Source organism: Arachis ipaensis, chromosome B10 (genome assembly GCF_059453495.1).
Source record: "Arachis ipaensis isolate K30076 ecotype BB chromosome B10, ASM5945349v1, whole genome shotgun sequence".
NCBI lineage: Eukaryota > Viridiplantae > Streptophyta > Magnoliopsida > Fabales > Fabaceae > Arachis > Arachis ipaensis.
In genome coordinates, this window is record NC_142435.1 from 119,277,739 (window position 1) to 119,296,119 (window position 18,381).

Consider the following 18,381-nt stretch of genomic DNA (forward strand, 5'->3'; position numbering starts at 1 on the left):
GTGTAGCTTGCATTTCAGACAGACTCTGAGAAATCATATTGACTTGTTGGGTCAATATCTTATTCTGAGCCAATATGGCATTCAGAGTATCAATCTCAAGAACTCCTTTCTTCCGAGCTATCCCATTATTCACAGGATTTCTTTCAGAAGTGTACATGAATTGGTTATTTGCAACCATTTCAATGAGTTCCTGAGCTTCTGTAGGCGTCTTCTTCAGATGAAGAGATCCTCCAGCAGAGCTATCCAATGACATCTTGGATAGTTCAGACAGACCATCATAGAAAATTCCTATGATGCTCCATTCAGAAAGCATGTCAGAAGGACATCTTCTGATTAATTGCTTGTATCTTTCCCAAGCTTCATAGAGGGATTCTCCTTCCTTCTGTCTGAAGGTTTGGACTTCCACTCTAAGCTTGCTCAATTTTTGAGGTGGAAAGAACTTTGCCAAGAAGGCATTGACTAGCTTTTCCCAAGAGTTCAAGCTTTCTTTAGGTTGTGAATCCAACCATGTCCTAGCTCTGTCTCTTGCACCAAAAGGAAAAAGCATAAGTCTGTAGACTTCAGGGTCAACTCCATTGGTCTTGACAGTGTCACAGATTTTCAAGAATTCAGCTAAGAACTGATGAGGATCTTCCAATGGAAGTCCATGAAACTTGCAATTCTGTTTCATTAGAGAAACTAATTGAGGCTTAAGCTCAAAGTTGTTTGCTCCAATGGCAGGGATTGAGATGCTTCTCCCATAGAAGTCGGGAGTGGGTGCAGTAAAGTCACCAAGCACCTTCTTTGCATTGTTGGCATTGTTGTTTTCGGCTGCCATGGCTTCTTCTTCTTTGAAGAACTCTGTTAGGCCCTCTAAAGAGAATTGTTCTTTAGCTTCTCTTAGCTTTCTCTTCAAGGTCCTTTCAGGTTCAGGATCAGCTTTAACAAGTATGCCTTTATCTTTGTTCCTGCTCATATGAAAGAGAAGAGAACAAGAAAGTAGGGAATCCTCTATGTCACAGTATAGAGATTCCTTGAGGTGTTAGAGGAAAAGAAGAATAGAAAGAAGACGTAGATAGAAGAGAATTCGAACATATAAAGAAGGAGGGAGTTCTAATTGTACCTTGAGGAGGAGTGTTAGTCCTTTAAATAGAAGGATGTGAGAAGAGGGGAAGAAATTTTCGAAATTAAAGTAAGAGATTTTGAAAATTTGGTAATTGGTTTTCGAAAACTAAGATTGAGAAAGAAATAAAGTGATTTTTGAAAAAGATTTTGAAATTAGAAATTAAAAAGATATGATTGAAAATTAATTTTGAAAAAGGGTGTGATTGAAAAGATATAATTGAGAAGATATGACTGAAAATCAAATTAAAAAGAGAAAGTTTTAAAACTAAAGTTGATTACTTGACTAACAAGAAATTAAAAGATATGATTCTAAAATTTAAAATTTGATCCTTTCTTAATAGGCAAGTAACAACTTGAAAATTTTTGAAGTAAATCTTGAATTGAAGCAAGGATTTTCGAAAATAGTAAAAATAAATATAAAATGGAAAGAAATTGATTTTGAAAGAGATATGATTGAAAAGATATGATTTGAAAAAGATTTGATTTTGAAAAATTATGAAAACTTGAAAAAAATGTGAATTAAAAACAAAATCTTCCCTCTAGTGTCATCCTGGCGTTAAACGCCCAGAATGGTGCCCATTCTGGCGTTTAACACCCAAATCTCTACCTTTTTGGGCGTTAAACGCCAAGCCAGGTACCCTGGCTGGCGTTTAAACGCCAGTTTTCCTTCTTCACTGGGCGTTTTGAACGCCCAGCTTTTTCTATTTGATTCCTCTGCTGAATGTTCTGAATCTTCAATTCTCTGTATTATTGACTTGAAAAGACACAATTTTGAAAATATTTTTGAATTTTTAATGATGAGAAACAATCAAAATACAACTAATCTTAGGAAACTCAAATCAAACAATGCATGCAGGACACCAAACTTAAAAATTTTCATATAAGAGACACTAACAAATTGAGAATGCATATTAGAAACAACAAAACACACAAAACAAGAGAATTTAAAGATCAGAGCATTGAAATCATCAAGAACCACTTGAAGATCAATGAAGAACATATTGCATGTATTCGAAAAATGCAAGAAGAATAAAAACATGTAATTGACACCAAACTTAAAAATTGATACTAGACTCAAACAAGAAACATAAAATATTATTGGTTTTATGATTTTAAAATTTTTTTGTATTTTTTTTTCGAAAATTATATAGAGAAGAAAATAAAGAGAATCAAAACTTTTAATGAGAATTCCAAGAATCATGCAATGTTAGTCTAAAGCTTCAATCTAAAAAGGATTAGACATGTTTGGCCAAGCTTCAGCAGGACATTACATTCAATAGCTAAATTGATGAGAATCAATCAGCTTTTGTGATGATAAGAACATCACCTTGAAACTCTAGAATTCATTCTTAAAAATTCTGAAAAAAAATACCTAATCTAAGCAACAAGATGAACCGTCAGTTGTCCAAACTCGAACAATCCCCGGCAACGGCGCCAAAAACTTGGTATGCGAAATTGTGATCATCAATAATGGCGCCAATAGAATTGGAGCTCTCAAACGTGAATCACACTTTGTCACAATTCCGCACAACTAACCAGCAAGTGTACTGGGTCGTCCAAGTAATAAACCTTACGTGAGTAAGGGTCGATCCCACGGAGATTGTCGGCTTGAAGCAAGCTATGGTCATCTTGTAAATCTCAGTCAGGAAAATTCAAATGGTGATGGAGGATTGATAATTAAAAGATGAATAAATCATAAAATAAAGATAGAGATACTTATGTAATTCATTGGTGGATTTCAGATAAGCGTATGAAGATGCTTTGTTCCCCTTGAACCTCTGCTTTCCTATTGCCTTCTTCCAATCATTCATACTCCTTTCCATGGCAAGCTTTATGTTGGGCATCACCATTGTCAATGGCTACATCCCGTCCTCTCAGTGAAAATGGTCCTGATGCTCTGTCACAACATCGGCTAATCAGCTGTCGGTTCTCGATCATGTCGGAATAGGATCCATTGATCCTTTTGCGTCTGTCACACGCCCCACAATCGCGAGTTTGAAGCTCGTCACAGTCATCCCTTCCCAGATCCTACTCGGGATACCACAGACAAGGTTTAGACTTTCTGGATCTCAGGAATGGCCGCCAATAATTCTAGCCTATACCACGAAGGTTCCAATCTTAGATTAGAAACCCAAGAGATACGCATTCAAGCCATTGCTAGTAGAACAGAGGTGGTTGTCAGGCACATGTTCATAAGTGAGAATGATGATGAGTGTCACGGATCATCACATTCATCAAGTTGAAGAACGAATGAATATCTTGGAGAAGAAATAGACTTGAGTTGAATAGAAAAACAATAGTACTTTGTATTAATTCATGAAGAACAGCAGAGCTCCACACCTTAATTTTTGGTGTGTAGAAACTCCACCGTTGAAAATACATAAGAACAAGGTCTAGGCATGGCCGTGATGCCAGCCTCCCAAACGTGAAAAGTTGTATGAAAGTATATCAAGTGTGTCAAATACAATAGCAAAAGGTCCTATTTATAGAGAACTGGTAGCCTAGGGTTTACAGAAATCAGTAATTAATGCAGAAATCTTCTTCCGGGCCCACTTGGTGTGTGCTTGGGCTGAGCATTGAAGCATTTTCGTGCAGAGACTTTTCTTGGAGTTAAACGCCAGCTTTTGTGCCAGTTTGGGCGTTTAACTCCAGCTTTTGTGCCAGTTTTGGAGTTAAACGCCAGAATTCTTGAGCTGACTTGGAACGCCTGTTTGGGCCATCAAATCTCGGGAAAAGTATGGACTATTATATATTGCTGGAAAGCCCAGGATGTTTACTTTCCAACGCAATTGAGAGCGCGCTAATTGGGCTTTTGTAGCTCCAGAAAATCCACTTTGAGTGCAGGGAGGTCAGAATCCAATAGCATCTGCAGTCCTTTTTCAGCCTCTGAATCAGATTTTTGCTCAGGTCCCTCAATTTCAGCCAGAAAATACCTGAAATTACAGAAAAATACACAAACTCATAGTAAAGTCCAGAAGAGTGATTTTTATTTAAAAACTAATAAAAATATAATAAAAACTAATTAAAATATACTAAAAACATACTAAAAACAATGCCAAAAAGCGTATAAATTATCCGCTCATCAGTACCCAAATTCCCATTCTATTATCATGACACATTCCCTTATTATCTTTTGTTCCCACAATTTCCCATACTTAATTAACACACACAATTCTATCTTAAGCTAACCAAAGATTCAATTGAAGTGTAAAATTGTTTTTTCGCTTAAGGCTAGTAATGTGGTAAAATACAGAACAAATGGGATTTAAAGGCTCAAAGTAGTTAACAAAGATAATTGAAAGGGTAGGCTTAATTTGGATAAGTGAGTTTAAACAAGTAATGGCCTCAATCATATGCAAACATATAAATATATTAAACATTGGACTTATAGGATGAAACAAAATGTAGATTACAATCATATAGAAGTAAACACACAAGAATAAAATAATTATAGTTAAATAATGTAACGATGCATTTGGGCTCAAATCTCACAGGTTGTGTGTTCTTTAGCCCAAAAATTATGTTCCAAATACAACTTCAAGCGAATTTCAACATAAAAGTTTTGATTAAAATTAGTGAAATTTTGTTCTAAAGATAGGGTCTTAGAAGAAACTTATTGTCTTTTCAATCAAGTAGAATATGCATGCAACTAATCTATTACTATGCAATTTATCCTATTCTACAAAAGAAAAAACTAACTAAATATCCTAATATATTGGTGTTAGGGAAGAGAAATTACCTCCGGAAGTCAGGTACTGACCGACCTCCCCACACTTAAGGCTTTGCACCGTCCTCAGTGCCATCTGTCAGGAACAAAGGTGGGCTGGTGGCAGTATCTCCATAGTCGGGACCGTCATGGCTCCCTGTGCTGGTAAAGGAAGTGGAGTCCGGGGTGTCTGAGTCCTTGAATTTTCCCATAATCATCTCCTTAAGGTATGTGAATCGGCGCTTGTTACGGCGCTCTCTTAGCTTAGCTTTCTGTTCCTGCCGATCCAACTTTTCAAGTATCTGATGGAGCAGTTGGGTTGTTGTAGGTGCTTGTGGTGCGGAAGGAGGAATGTCCTCAGCTGGTTTGGTAGGCTAGCTAGTTGTGGCTGCTGGAAGTCTAATATATTTCCCGTTAGGGACGTACTGATCATCCCGTGGAAGCATGGCTTTGGTGTCCCCAGCTCTGTAGGAGACTCCGGCTGCTGAGACGAGATCTGAGACCAAGGCGGGAAAAGGTAAGTTGCCCGCAATCTGTACGTGTCCCATGGCATTCCGGATGTGTCTTGGTAGGTTCAGAGGCTGGTCTGTAAGGATGCACCATAGTAGAACGGCCATGTCTGTAGTGAAGGAGGATTCGTGAGTGCTCGGAAAGACGTAATGGGACATGATCTGTGCCCATACGTGAGTCTCCAAGGTAAGTGCTGAAGCCGATATTCCCTTAGGACGGGAACTGTAACACCCTAACTACCAAAGCTCACGCTTCCGGCTGCGCGACTCTGATAGCTCGGACATTACGATGACTTTTATACTATTTAATATTAAAATATGAGCCTGTTTAAAACTTTTAAACTGCAAAACCACTCCCAAAAATACTTTCATTCGATAACGTACATCCATAGATACCATACAACTTGCAAAACTCATAAAGAGCACATCCATATATATACACATATATAAATAAATAATATTACAAGTATTAACCAACACAATTCCTATCCCTCTTACAGAATATATCAAGATATAGGCGAGGGTACAATAAATAATCTAAAGCAATACAGAGCATTTCAACAACTAAATAAACTCTTCATGACTTCTGCATCCATATCCTGAAAGGGGAAAAATGTAGGAGGGGGGTGAGAACATCATCCTCAAAAGGGTTCTCAGTAGAGGGTTTTTAGGAATTACTGTAATAGGATACGTGAAGATAAACCGTAACAGTGATTAATAACTGACTTATGCCTCTTTTCAAAAATAACGGTTTACAGTAAAAGAGAAAATCTGAAATCCTTTTCTGAAAGAGGAAACTGTTCATTTAAAACAATATTCAAAAGCATTTCAAAAGGTTTATCTATGATGAACTAAATTAGCCTTTAACACATTTCCAAACCATAACCACAAAACCGAAACCAACCATCGGTCCATCTCAATTCAACCACGGCCCTAGGCCCAAACAATCCAACCAACAACCAATCACCACGATCCAACAGAGTCCCAGTTGTAAACACAGATAGGAAGTTCAAGCACAAACAAACAGTTACAGCAAGTAGAACAAGTAGCAGTTAATCTCACGTAATCACATAGGCAAACCAAATACAATATGCACATGCAAACAATGTCACATAGATGCATATGATGCATGCCTGTCCCTAGTGACTGATGATATCATCTGTCGGTTATATAGCCAACCCGACACGTCCTGGTAGCTAACCATGGATAGAAACACCCATCGCGGAGCAAGTGGGTTTGAGCTACAACCCCATTGCTACTACCCGCTCAACCCAGAGCCAGTGGAATAACCATTACTGTGGCTACTACCCAGGCGGGTGTTTAAAAGCTCAACCTGGAGCGAGTGGAATCACCACTACTACCGCTACTACCCAGGCGTGACAGTCTCTGACCTGGAGCAAGTGGGACGAACCACAACCCTTGCTACTACCCAGGTATCTCAAGCATATATTCATTCAGTCCCAGCCATGGATCAACATCCATCTCAGCCATCCGGCTTAAATTCATAATTCATAGTCAGCCATACGGCCCATAACTCATTCGGCAATCAGCCAGAAATCAATATCATACACAGCCATTTCGGCTCACGGTTCAATCCAGAACCAGCCAATATTCATAATCATACACAGCCATTTCGGCCCATAATAAAATAGCACTTCAACCATTCAACATCATCAAATTCATAAAACCGGCATTTAAGCCACGAATCACTTTTCTCAAGCCATTTCACTTTGAAATCAAATTTCAACTCTTTTCAGCCTTGGCTTTAAAGATCTCATTTCTCAAATCATCTCAGGCTCATAAGCCAAATTTACTCAAAGTGAGTTCCTTGTTTAAAACAAAGCCACTCTCGGCATTCTCTTTCCAAAACTTCCAAAACCATGGCAAGTTAAGGATTTATTTCAAAGTATTCAAAACCACCCGTCCAACAATGGGATTTTATAACAAAAGCTTCTCGGCAGAGTCCTAAGTCTTTAGGGGAGAATAACATAACTCATTTCGCCAAATTCATTTAAAATCATTAAAACCTTGGCTTTCCGATTTGAGTAATAAAATAGGATCTAAGCCAAACCGAGTCATGTAATCAATTACTCCTTTCAAAGCCATTTCCTTTACTTAAACAAAATCGGCTTCAATCCCATGATTAAATTTGAAGCGTTTCAAACCGCTAAGAGAATCATTTTTGTTGTGTTAAACTAGAGTTCAAAAGATACTTTGAAGCTTATTTAAAACGTCGAAACAATGAGGTTCATCAATCGAAATCCAAATCCTTTTAAAATTACGAAAACTCCTCCAAGGGAAAATCTTTATGTTTAATAGAGAAAACATAAACCCGTTTTACCTTTTTAAAACAGCCTCAAAGCAAGATTCTCTTTTCAATCATTCTTTCAAAGCGTAGCTTCATCGCTTTCATAATTGTTTTAATTAATGATAATAAAGGAGCCCTAATTTCACAATCCTCCAAGTAAATAGGAAAGGCATTAAACTCATGATTTCCCCAAATAAAATTTTCAATAAAGACTCGGATTTTATAGAAATTTCGGCAGCATCTCCCTTAAAACTTGGACTTTGCCATCCAGTTCGGGTCCCAACAAAACCGTCCACAATCCTTTTCAATAGCCCAAAAATCCAAAATCAGTTCAAGGCAAGCCAAATCCAACAGTCATCTCAATTCCATATTTCAAGAAAACCGTTTCAAAAATCAAATCATTATCAGCCGAATAAACTCATTTCTAAAGTTTCAAAGAAACGGTTCGGTAACAATCATTCATCAAAAACCAGATCATTTAAAGCAAGCCAGACTGAATTCAAGAGTGGATTCTATTTTTCACATTCTCAATAAAATTAACTCAATTCAATTCTCAACGGATTAAAGTCGATCTCAAAGCTTTAAAAGAATCAACTTGAAAAGCATTTCGTTTCACAAAACCACACAATAATTCAACCAACAGACGTTCATAATCAACCAAGGCAAATCAAGCCATACATAAGGCCAATACAATCACCAAATACATATTCTCTCACATCAGTATCCATATGTAATAACTCCAATATATAAGAATATAGTTTTTGGAAAGCGCCCCTACCTCAAAACGCAAATTCCATAACCCAAACGTCTCACAGAGTCCTTTCCGCCTCAACCCGAACTGACGGCAACCAAAATCTCAGCTCCCAGTCACGTTCGTAATAACCATATCAACATTATTCGCAACATATAATAATCAGGACTCGACCCCACGTTACCAAAACTCATATTCATTAATCAAACACATACGAATACTAACGCGAGGCTTTTTCAAACATAAATTACTTACTGAACTAGCGAAACGAAGCAGCTGCGATTTCGAACAGGCCCGGCAACAACTCCGGCGACGGCCAGAAGCTCCGGTGGATCAACTATAAAAACCACGCAGCATTAAACCTTCTCGAAATCCAAAAAGGCAGAAACCTCAATTAAAACCCTTACCGGCAAACATTTCCGGTGACGGCAGCAGGATCTCAAGTGGCAGAAGCTCAGCCCGGAGCTCCGGTGGTGATCCCGGAAGTCGCAGAACCACTCCCGGCGGTCAAGACACAGGGGCGCAGCTTCCTCCTCTGACCGCGACACTTGCGGCGGCCTGAATCCTTTTCCAGCGACGGTGAGAACCCCAACAACGCGGCGTGGTTCAGTCTGCTCCATAGCACAACGACGACCGGACCTCCAGCTCGCGTCGTCCTCTCTCCCAACGACGCTCAGTCTCAGCCTTCCTCCCCGACGCAACGCGGCGACGACCGGCACAGTTCGTGGCCCCATGGGTGACGGCGGTGAGGCACGAACTCCCTCTCATGCGCCGCCCTCCACTGCTAGCTTCTACCTTTCCTCGTGCAAAGATGGCAACGACGGCGCTGGACTCGCGGCAAGTACGACGGCGCGGATGACGGGATCGGCGGCAAATCGGTAGCGCGACGGTGAGGAGCTGGATGTGGTGGCAGAACACGGCTGGCCTGCGAGTTGCTGCTTCCCCGGTGCTCTTCCTCCCTTCTGGATCTCCTTCTCCCTCTTTCCCCCTTTCGCTTTTCTTCGTTTCTCCTCAAGAGCAGTGTGTGTGTGTGTGTTCAGCACAGGGCTGCACAGCAAAAAGGATGGAGGAGAGACTGGTAGCTGTGCAGCGTGAGGAGAAGGGTTTTAGGGGATGGTGTATCCAAATTAGGGTTAGGGACATTTTGGTAATTTCAAATGAAATTGGGGAAAATATAGTAATTAAAACCCAATATAAATCCAACACTAATTATATATAGAAAATACTATTTACTCATCAATTTTACAATTTATTTTCAATAAAATGCCCAAATCAAATAATTAGAAGTAATATACTTAGTTTCTTCATTTTCCAAAATAGCAGTATTAATATTTAAAATATTAATTACTTAGTCCAAATCATATAAAATTCTTATTATTTCATAACTATCAACTTTATACTTTAAATATAGAAAATAATCCAATAATTATAAAATTGGATAATAATCATAACTCATCTCAAATTCAATAAATCAAAACTTGCCTTAATTATCTTTAATAAGATAATTTCTGAAATTAAGGCTATAAATAACTATAGGATTTGAGACTTGATCATAATAAGACTTTTTCAAAAGTTCTGGGTCTTACAAGAACGGTGGTATCCATAGATCCATCTGCTGCCAGGTAGTGCAATAACTCTGAGAACGGCGTCCCAGTCAAATTGGTACATCTGGCGCTTGAGTGAGGCTTCTTGAAAGGCATCAAATCCTTCTAGAGCAGGGGAAAGATCTAGAGCTTGTTGAATGGCCTATTCTATAATGGGGACTTGCTTCTGACGTACATAGACAGACTGCAGGGTTGGCAGGTGGAAATTAGAGTAGAACTCAACTACCCAAGAAAGATTAACCTGCCTTGGCTATCTCTAGAGGAAACCCCATTGTCTTCGTTCAATTTGCGGCTCAACAAAGGTAGCAATATTGGGTGGGAGGGTAAGAAGGTATTCGTTGTTGTAGCTCCGTTCTGCCAGGATAGGGAACATCTGCTCACAGTAGCGATTGGGAAATCGCGCAGTGTCCTTTGCTGGGAAGGCTTTTTCTTTTTCATCAACCTTTATAATCCTCTTAATTCTTTTTGTTGAGGGCTTGACTGCAGTTGAAGAAGGCTTTGCCACTAATGCTCTTTTTGTTCCTCTTCTTGCTGGTGGTTTGGGAGTAGCTTTCTTTTTTCCTTTCTTGGTGGCCATCCTGAAAAGGAAAAAAGAAAGTAACATGAATTCAAAGGGACAGAGCAAGGAAGAGGATGGTATAAGTGATAATCAATGCACGGTAAAGAGGATGTTGTTAACACATGGTCATGACTACATGTGAAAAGTTCACCAATGGAAATATAGAAAGTGCATTTGATGACAATTAAATGCAAGGTGTTTATTGGCATGCAGGCAAAGGCACGAGTAGCATAGATCAAGCATTTAATTTGTTAAATATGTTATCACTCGTAACAAACTAACCATCACGTTTGTATTGACAATTAAATTAAATTAATAAAATAGTAAAGGAAATTTATGAAAAGCAAGCATTGAATAGTAGAATAGAATAATGTAGAAAATGCATAATACCATATGGGCTTTTTCGCAAACATGTAGCATGCATGATGAATAAACTATTGAAAATAATAATTTGAACATGCAAGCAACCCTTTAAAAAGTAATATATAATTGCCAGACAATTTTGCAACAATCCACAAGCATATAATGAGAAATAATGACTCAATTAAATTTCTAACACCAATTAAAAGAAAAAAAAAAGAAAAAGAAAATATGGATAATGAAAGTAAAAAGAAAAGAAAAGAAGAAAACATAAAAATAAGAAAGATAATGGAAAAGTAAGGAAGGAAGAAGAAAAGAAAAACCTTGATAATGGGAATGAGAGAGAGAGAGAGAAGAAAGTGAGAAAGAAGGAAGAAGGAAGAAGGAAGAAGGAGGGAAAAGAGAAAATAGGATTTGGGGAAAAGAAAGATAAGATATTTGGCAAATCAGGGTAAACTATGCGGCGCAAGCGACGCGGACGCGTTTGCGCGAATTGCGCTTATTCGGATTGACGCGGTCGCGTCGGTCACGTGGTCGCATGACACGTTTTATGCTATTGGCGCGAGGGCAGCCTCGCGCTCGCACAAGTCTCTGTTCGAAATCTTATTTTGCCAAAATATGGGTGACGCGATCGCGTGGGTCATGCGACCGCGTGAGTGGCCAATATTGGGATATGACACGAACGCGTGGGGCACGCATTCGCGTGGTAAGGGCTGTGCATCTAGCGCTAGTCCAGCACCACTCCAGCATAACTTTCGGCTATGTACCCTTTTCACGTCGATTTTCAGGTCACGCGGCCGCGTGGGTGACGCGGTCGCGTGGGAGGCAAATTTTCCACCCGACGCGGACGCGTGGGGCACGCGGTCGCGTGGGGCAATTTGTGCCAAAGGCACGCCTCCAACCACGCTCTCGCGTGACTTTCTGTTCGCTTTCTTATTCTTTCTGAGCCACCTGCGACGCGGACGCGTCATTGATGCGGTCGCATCGCGTGAAAATTTTTTTTTATATATAAAAATATGCAAATGCAGATGCAAGCTATATGTGCGAATAAGGAGAAGAGTTATGGAAAAAGAAAACTACAAATAAAGAAAAGAACGATCATACCATGGTGGGTTGTCTCCCACCTAGAACTTTGCTTTAACGTCCGTAAGTTGGACGCTCCACTAGCTCAGTCTTCGGCTATGTGTGGATCTTCCAAGAGGAAGATCTCGAGCTCCTTGTTTTTCTTCAACTTCTTGCCATGGTACAGCTTTAAACGATGTCCATTAACTTTGATGAGTTCAGAGCTTGAAGGATGACTTAGGTGAAAAACTCCGTACGGCTCGTCCTTCTCTACTCTGTATGAACCTTCCCATCTTGATCTCAACTTGCCTGGCATGAGCCTCAGTCGAGATTTATAAAGGAGGACTAAGTCCCCAGGTTGGAACTCTCTCCTCTTGATGTGCTTATCATGTACAGCCTTCATCTTCTCCTTGTACAGCCTTGAGTTCTCATAAGCTTCCAAGCGAAGGCTTTCTAATTATTGCAGTTGCAACTTCCTCTCAACTCCGGCTGTTTCAAATCCCATATTGCATTCCTTTACTGCCCAAAAGGCTTTGTGCTCTACTTCAACTGGGAGATGGCAGGCTTTTCCATAAACTAAGCGGAAAGGACTCATTCCAATGGGTGTCTTGTATGCTGTTCTGTATGCCCAAAGTGCATCTTGTAGCCTGGTGCTCCAGTCTCTCATATGAGGTTTGACTATCTTTTGCAATATACGCTTTATCTCTCTGTTTGACACCTCGGCTTGCCTATTAGTCTGAGGATGGTAGGCTGTTGCAACTTTATGAATTATCCCATGCTTCTTCAGTAAGCCTGTTAGTTTCCTGTTACAAAAATGGGTGCCTTGATCGCTCACGATTGCTCGTGGGGATCCAAAGCGACAAATAATGTGGTTTCTAACAAAGAAAATAACAGTGTTAGCATCATCAGTGGGGGTAGGAATTGCTTTCACCCATTTGGAAATGTAATCCACAGCTAACAATATATAAAAATGACCATTAAAATTTGGAAATGGACCCATGAAGTCAATGCCCCAAACATCAAAAGCTTCACAAAAAAGCATAATTTGTTGAGGCATCTCATCCTTCTTGGATATATTACCAAATTTTTGGCATGGGAAACAAGATTTACAAAATTCAGCAGCATCTCTAAAAAGAGTAGGCCACCAGAATCCACAGTCTAAGATTTTTCTAGCTGTTCTTTGAGGGCCAAAGTGTCCTCCACTCTCAGATGAGTGGCAGGCCTCTAAAATGGACTGGAATTCTGATTGAGGCACACACCCTCTAATTACCTGGTCAGTGCCACATCTCCATAAATATGGGTCATCCCATATATAATATTTAGACTCACTTTTCAGCTTGTCTCTTTGATGCTTAGTAAAGTTTGGAGGAAAAGTGCGGCTAACTAGATAATTAGCTATAGGTGCATACCAAGGGACTACCTCAGATACTGCTTGCAGGTTATCAAATGGGAAATTATCAGCTATAGGAGTGGAGTCATGCTTAATGTGCTCAAGGCGACTCAAGTGGTCTACCACTAGATTCTGGTTACCACTCCTATCCTTAATTTCTAAATCAAATTCTTGTAGTAGCAGTATCCAATGTATAAGGCTTGGTTTGGATTCCTTTTTAGCTAATAGATATTTTAGAGCTGCGTGGTCTGGGTACACTACTACTTTCGTACCAAGTAAATAGGCTCGGAATTTATCCAGAGAAAAAACAATAGCAAGAAGCTCTTTCTCAGTAGTAGTATAATTAGACTGACGGGCATCTAAAGTTTTAGACGCATAAGCAATTACAAAGGGGTCCTTACCTTCATGCTGAGCCAGTGCTGCACCTACTGCATGGTTGGAGGCATCGCACATTATTTCAAATGGCTGGCTCCAGTCTGGTCCTCTCACAATTGAAGCTTGAGTCAGGGCGGTCTTCAGCTTATTAAACGCTTGTTTGCAATCCTCACGGAACTCGAACTCAATATCTTTCTGCAGTAGTCTGGATAAGGAAAGTGCTACCTTACTAAAGTCCTTAATGAATCTCCTGTAAAAACCTGCATGGCCAAGAAACGAACGGACTTCCCTCACAGAGGAGGGGTAAGGTAAACTAGAAATAACATCCACCTTTGCTGGATCTACAGAAATTCTAGTATTAGACATAACATGTCCTAGTACAATCCTTTGTTTAACCATAAAGTGACATTTTTCAAAATTCAATACAAGGTTTGTACTGACACATCTATCTAACACTCTAGATAAACTATCCAAGCAAAGATTGAATGAATCATTATATACACTAAAGTTATCCATAAAAACCTCCATACAGTCCTCAATAAGATCAGAGAAAAGACTCATCATGCACCTTTGGAAAGTAGCTGGTGCATTGCACAAGCCAAAGGGCATTCTCTTATAAGCATAAGTTCCAAAAGGACATGTAAAAGTGGTCTTTTCTTGATCTTCAGGAGCTATATGAATCTGGAAATAGCCTGTGTAACCATCTAAGAAACAATAATGTGATTTACCTGACAAGCGATCCAGCATTTGATCAATGAATGGAAGAGGATAGTGATCCTTACGAGTGGCCTGGTTTAGGTGTCTGTAGTCAATGCAGACCCTTTAGGCGTTCTGAACTCTGGTTGCCATGAGCTCTCCATGCTCATTCTTCACTGTAGTGACTCCAGACTTCTTGGGCACCACTTGTACTGGGCTTACCCATTCACTGTCTGAGATTGGATAGATGATATCTGCCTCCAGTAGTCTGGTCATTTCCTTCTTGACAACCTCTAAGATAGTGGGGTTCAGTCTCCTCTGGGGTTGACGGACAGGCTTTGCTCCCTCTTCTAAAAATATTCTGTACTCACAAACTTGAGGGTTGATGCCTACTATGTCTGCCAAACTCCACTCAAGTGCGTTTTTATACCTCCTCAACACACTAAGTAGCTGCTCTTCTTGTTGAGAAGTGAGTTCCCTTGCAATGATAACTGGAAACTTCTGCTTGTCCTCAAGGTAAGCATATTTGAGGTGTGGAGGGAGGGGTTTCAATTCTAACTTCTGCTCATGGTCAGGCTCTGGGTTGTCTGGAGCTGGTAACAATGGTAAAGCACTGTCATTGTCCTCAGAAAGTGTCCCCACACTCGAACCCTGTCCTATGTACTTCTCTTCAAATTCCTCCTAGTGAATTTCAGCCACGGTTTCATCTTTGATGTCACACTGGAGGATAGAATGATCCTCCAGAGGATGCTTCATAGCTCCATTCAGATTGAAGATTACTACTCGGCCATCTATTTCAAAAGAGTATGTTCCTGAAAAAGCATCTAATTTGAACTTTGAGGTCTTTAGGAATGGTCTTCCTAGTAGGATTGATGATGGCTTCTCTGAGTCATTTTGGGGCATGTCCAGGATATAAAAGTCAATGGGAAATGTGAGCCCCTTAATGCCCACTAATACATCTTCAGCTATTCCAACCACCGTAATAATGCTTTTATCTGCTAACACAAAACGAGCTGCTGACCTTTTTAAGGGAGGGAGCCTCAAGGTATCATATATAGACAAAGGCATTATACTAACACATGCTCCTAAATCACACATGCAGTCAAAAAATATCACACCACCAATAATACAATTAACCACACATGGACCTGGATCACTACACTTTTCAGGTATACCTCCCATTTAAGCAGATATAGAACTACCTAAAGGAATAGTTTCTAATTCATTAATTTTGTCTTTATGTATACATAAATCTTTTAGAAACTTTGTTTACTTAGGTACCTGCTGAATAACATAAAAAAGGGGAACAGTTACCTCAACCTTTTTGAATATCTCTACCATTTTGGGATCGGGTTCCAACTGCTTTCTGGCCTTCCTTGCAATTTGTGGAAATGGAATAGGAATGGCGTCCTTCACAGCTTCAGCGTCCTCTGGTGCTTCTTCCCGTGGTTGAACTTCTTCTTCATCAACCATGTCCTGTATGTCCTCTTCCTCTTCAACATCTTCTACTTCCACCACCTCTTCAGCTGAGGCGTGTTCTGGTGGGTTTGGCTCCTTCTGATTCCTCTCCTGCAGTGTGGTTCCGGACCTTAGGGTGATGGCATTGATGCCACCCTTTGGATTGGGTAATGGTTGAGAGGGGATTCCACTGGAGCTCAAAGGCTGGTTATTGGAGTTATTCATTGATCCAATCTGTGAGATAAGAGCTTGCAAGGTAGAGTTCAGACCATTTAGGGTAGAATTAAGGTTATTTTCCATGGTCTGTTGTCTCCGATCAATAGATTGTAGTAACTCATCATTAGAAAATAAAGAGGGGTAAGTGATCTGAGAGGTCTGCTGTTGGTTGTGCTGTGATCTTTGGGATTGCCTCAGGTGAGGTGCTCTGTAAGGCTGGTTCTGGTTCTGCTGCCTGTTGTTGTTATTATTCAACCTCTGATTTCCCTGATTATCTCTGCCTCCTCTGTTATTGTTGTCCCTCCAATTCTGGTTAGAATTATCTCTCCAATTTTGGTTAGAATTGTCCTGCCATCCATGGATGTAATTGCCACCTTAATTGTACCCTTGGTTGGGACGGTCATAGAAGTTATGAGTGGCTGCCACGGTGTTATCTTCCTGCTGGAGCTGCGGACATTCATCAGTATAATGGCTATAATCAGCACAGATTCTGCAAACTCTCTGTGGGACTAACTGTTGGCTTTGCTGTGGTGGGAAAGGTTGAGCTTGCTGAACTTGTTGTTGATTCAATTGCATCTGCTTCAGTAAGTTGGTCATTTCACAGATACTTTGAGTTAGAGCAGCAGTCTCTCTGCTAGAGGATACTTCTGCAATAACTTCTGAACGGCCTTGTTTCTGCCTGTGATTCCTTGTAGACTCAGCCAAGTCGCTGATTAATTGCCATGCCTCATCAGTGGTCTTGTACTTCTTCATAGACCCATTGCTAGCACTTTCCAATGTGGTCTTATCTTGAGGCATCATGCCCTGTGTGACGTAGCCGAGCAACACTATCTTGTCAATCATATGGTGGGGGCATGCTTCCAGAAGATTCTTGAAGCGCTCCCAGTATTCGTAGAGAGTCTCGGATTCGTCCTGAACAATCATGAAAATGTCTTTTCTCAGTTTATCAGTAACTTTAGCTGGAAAGAATTTTTCCAAAAATTCTCTTCTAAGTGTATCCTAGTTGGATACAGTTGCTGCGGGTTGAGTGTAGTACCACTCTCTCGCCTTTTCCTCAAGAGAGAATGGGAAGGCTTTTAACAAAATTGAAGTTTCATCTGTACCATCATGCCTGACAGTAGAACAGGCTGCTTGGAAGTCTCTAAGGTGCTTGATAGGCTCTTGAGCAGGTAAGCCATGAAACTTGGGCATCAAATTGAGCAGTGCAGTCTTTATTTCAAAGTCTGTAGCCACCGCTGGGTGATGCACTTGAAACGGTTGCATTGAAAAATCAGGGGCTCCAGCCTCCTGGATAGTAATTCTCCTAGGTGCTGCCATGTCACCTGCACGTAAATCAACCGAATCAGCAGAAAGAGAGCCTATTTCTTCCTCAAGTGACGTTTCAGATCCGCCCTCAGAGAGGACTAACCGACGCCGAGCTTGCCTTATTCGTGAAATAGTTCTTTCAATCTCAGGATTGAATACTGGCAAGCTTGGATCAGGAAGTGAACGCGTCATTTAACGAAAGAAACATGAAGCTCATAGTAGCAAAATAAAATAAAATGCAAATAAATAAATTCCAATTAATAACTTTAGCACTCTATTGCAACTCCCCGGCAACGGCGCCAAAAATTGACGTGGCAGAAATTGGCGAGTTAAGAAATTATTAGAAGAGATACGTTGCAAGTACAGTTCTTATCCAACCAGAAATCCGCTTATCAATTTAGAAGGGTTGTTACAAAATTTAAATTAAAATACTGGGAGTATGAGTCCCAGGTCGTCTCCTAACGAGTTGCAGAAAGGTGTACCATTTTATTAATCAGATGTTTTCAAAAAAATGGTTTGAGTTGAATAACAGGAAATTAAATTAGAGAATTTGTGTAATTTTAAATAAAAGCCTTGACTGGGAGTGGATTAGTCGGAAGCCCTATTCTTGTTGGAGTATCTCAAGATTAATTGATAATTGAGGGTTGTTCTGTTTAGTTATCCCTTACTAGGTAAGGGAAAGTCAAGCAAGTTGGAAAGCTATTTCTATTCACAAGTTCCAATCCTCTCAATTGAAAAGGATTGGTGTCAGTGACTAGAGGGCAATCCAACAATAAACTCAATTACAATTTTTCTTTTAAGCATTCCAACTCAAGGTCTTCCCTTCAATCAACTCCCATCCAAGTTATGGAACTACTCGCTCATTGTAAATGTAGAATTCATAACATAGGAAAGGGAGATATAGAAAGACATGATAAATAATAATCAAAGGGATCAATTAAAAATAAAAATAGTTCTTGTATTAATAAATTTTAAAAA

General features: G+C 40.0%; 1 non-coding gene across 1 annotated transcript; it reads left to right on the top strand.

The window, feature by feature from the left end:
• The first annotated feature begins 307 nt into the window (after nt 1-307).
• LOC148581476 (small nucleolar RNA R71) lies at nt 308-415 on the top strand. Its single transcript, XR_015896373.1, has one exon. It is a non-coding gene; the product is annotated as a small nucleolar RNA R71 (small nucleolar RNA).
• The last annotated feature ends 17,966 nt before the right edge of the window (nt 416-18,381 follow it).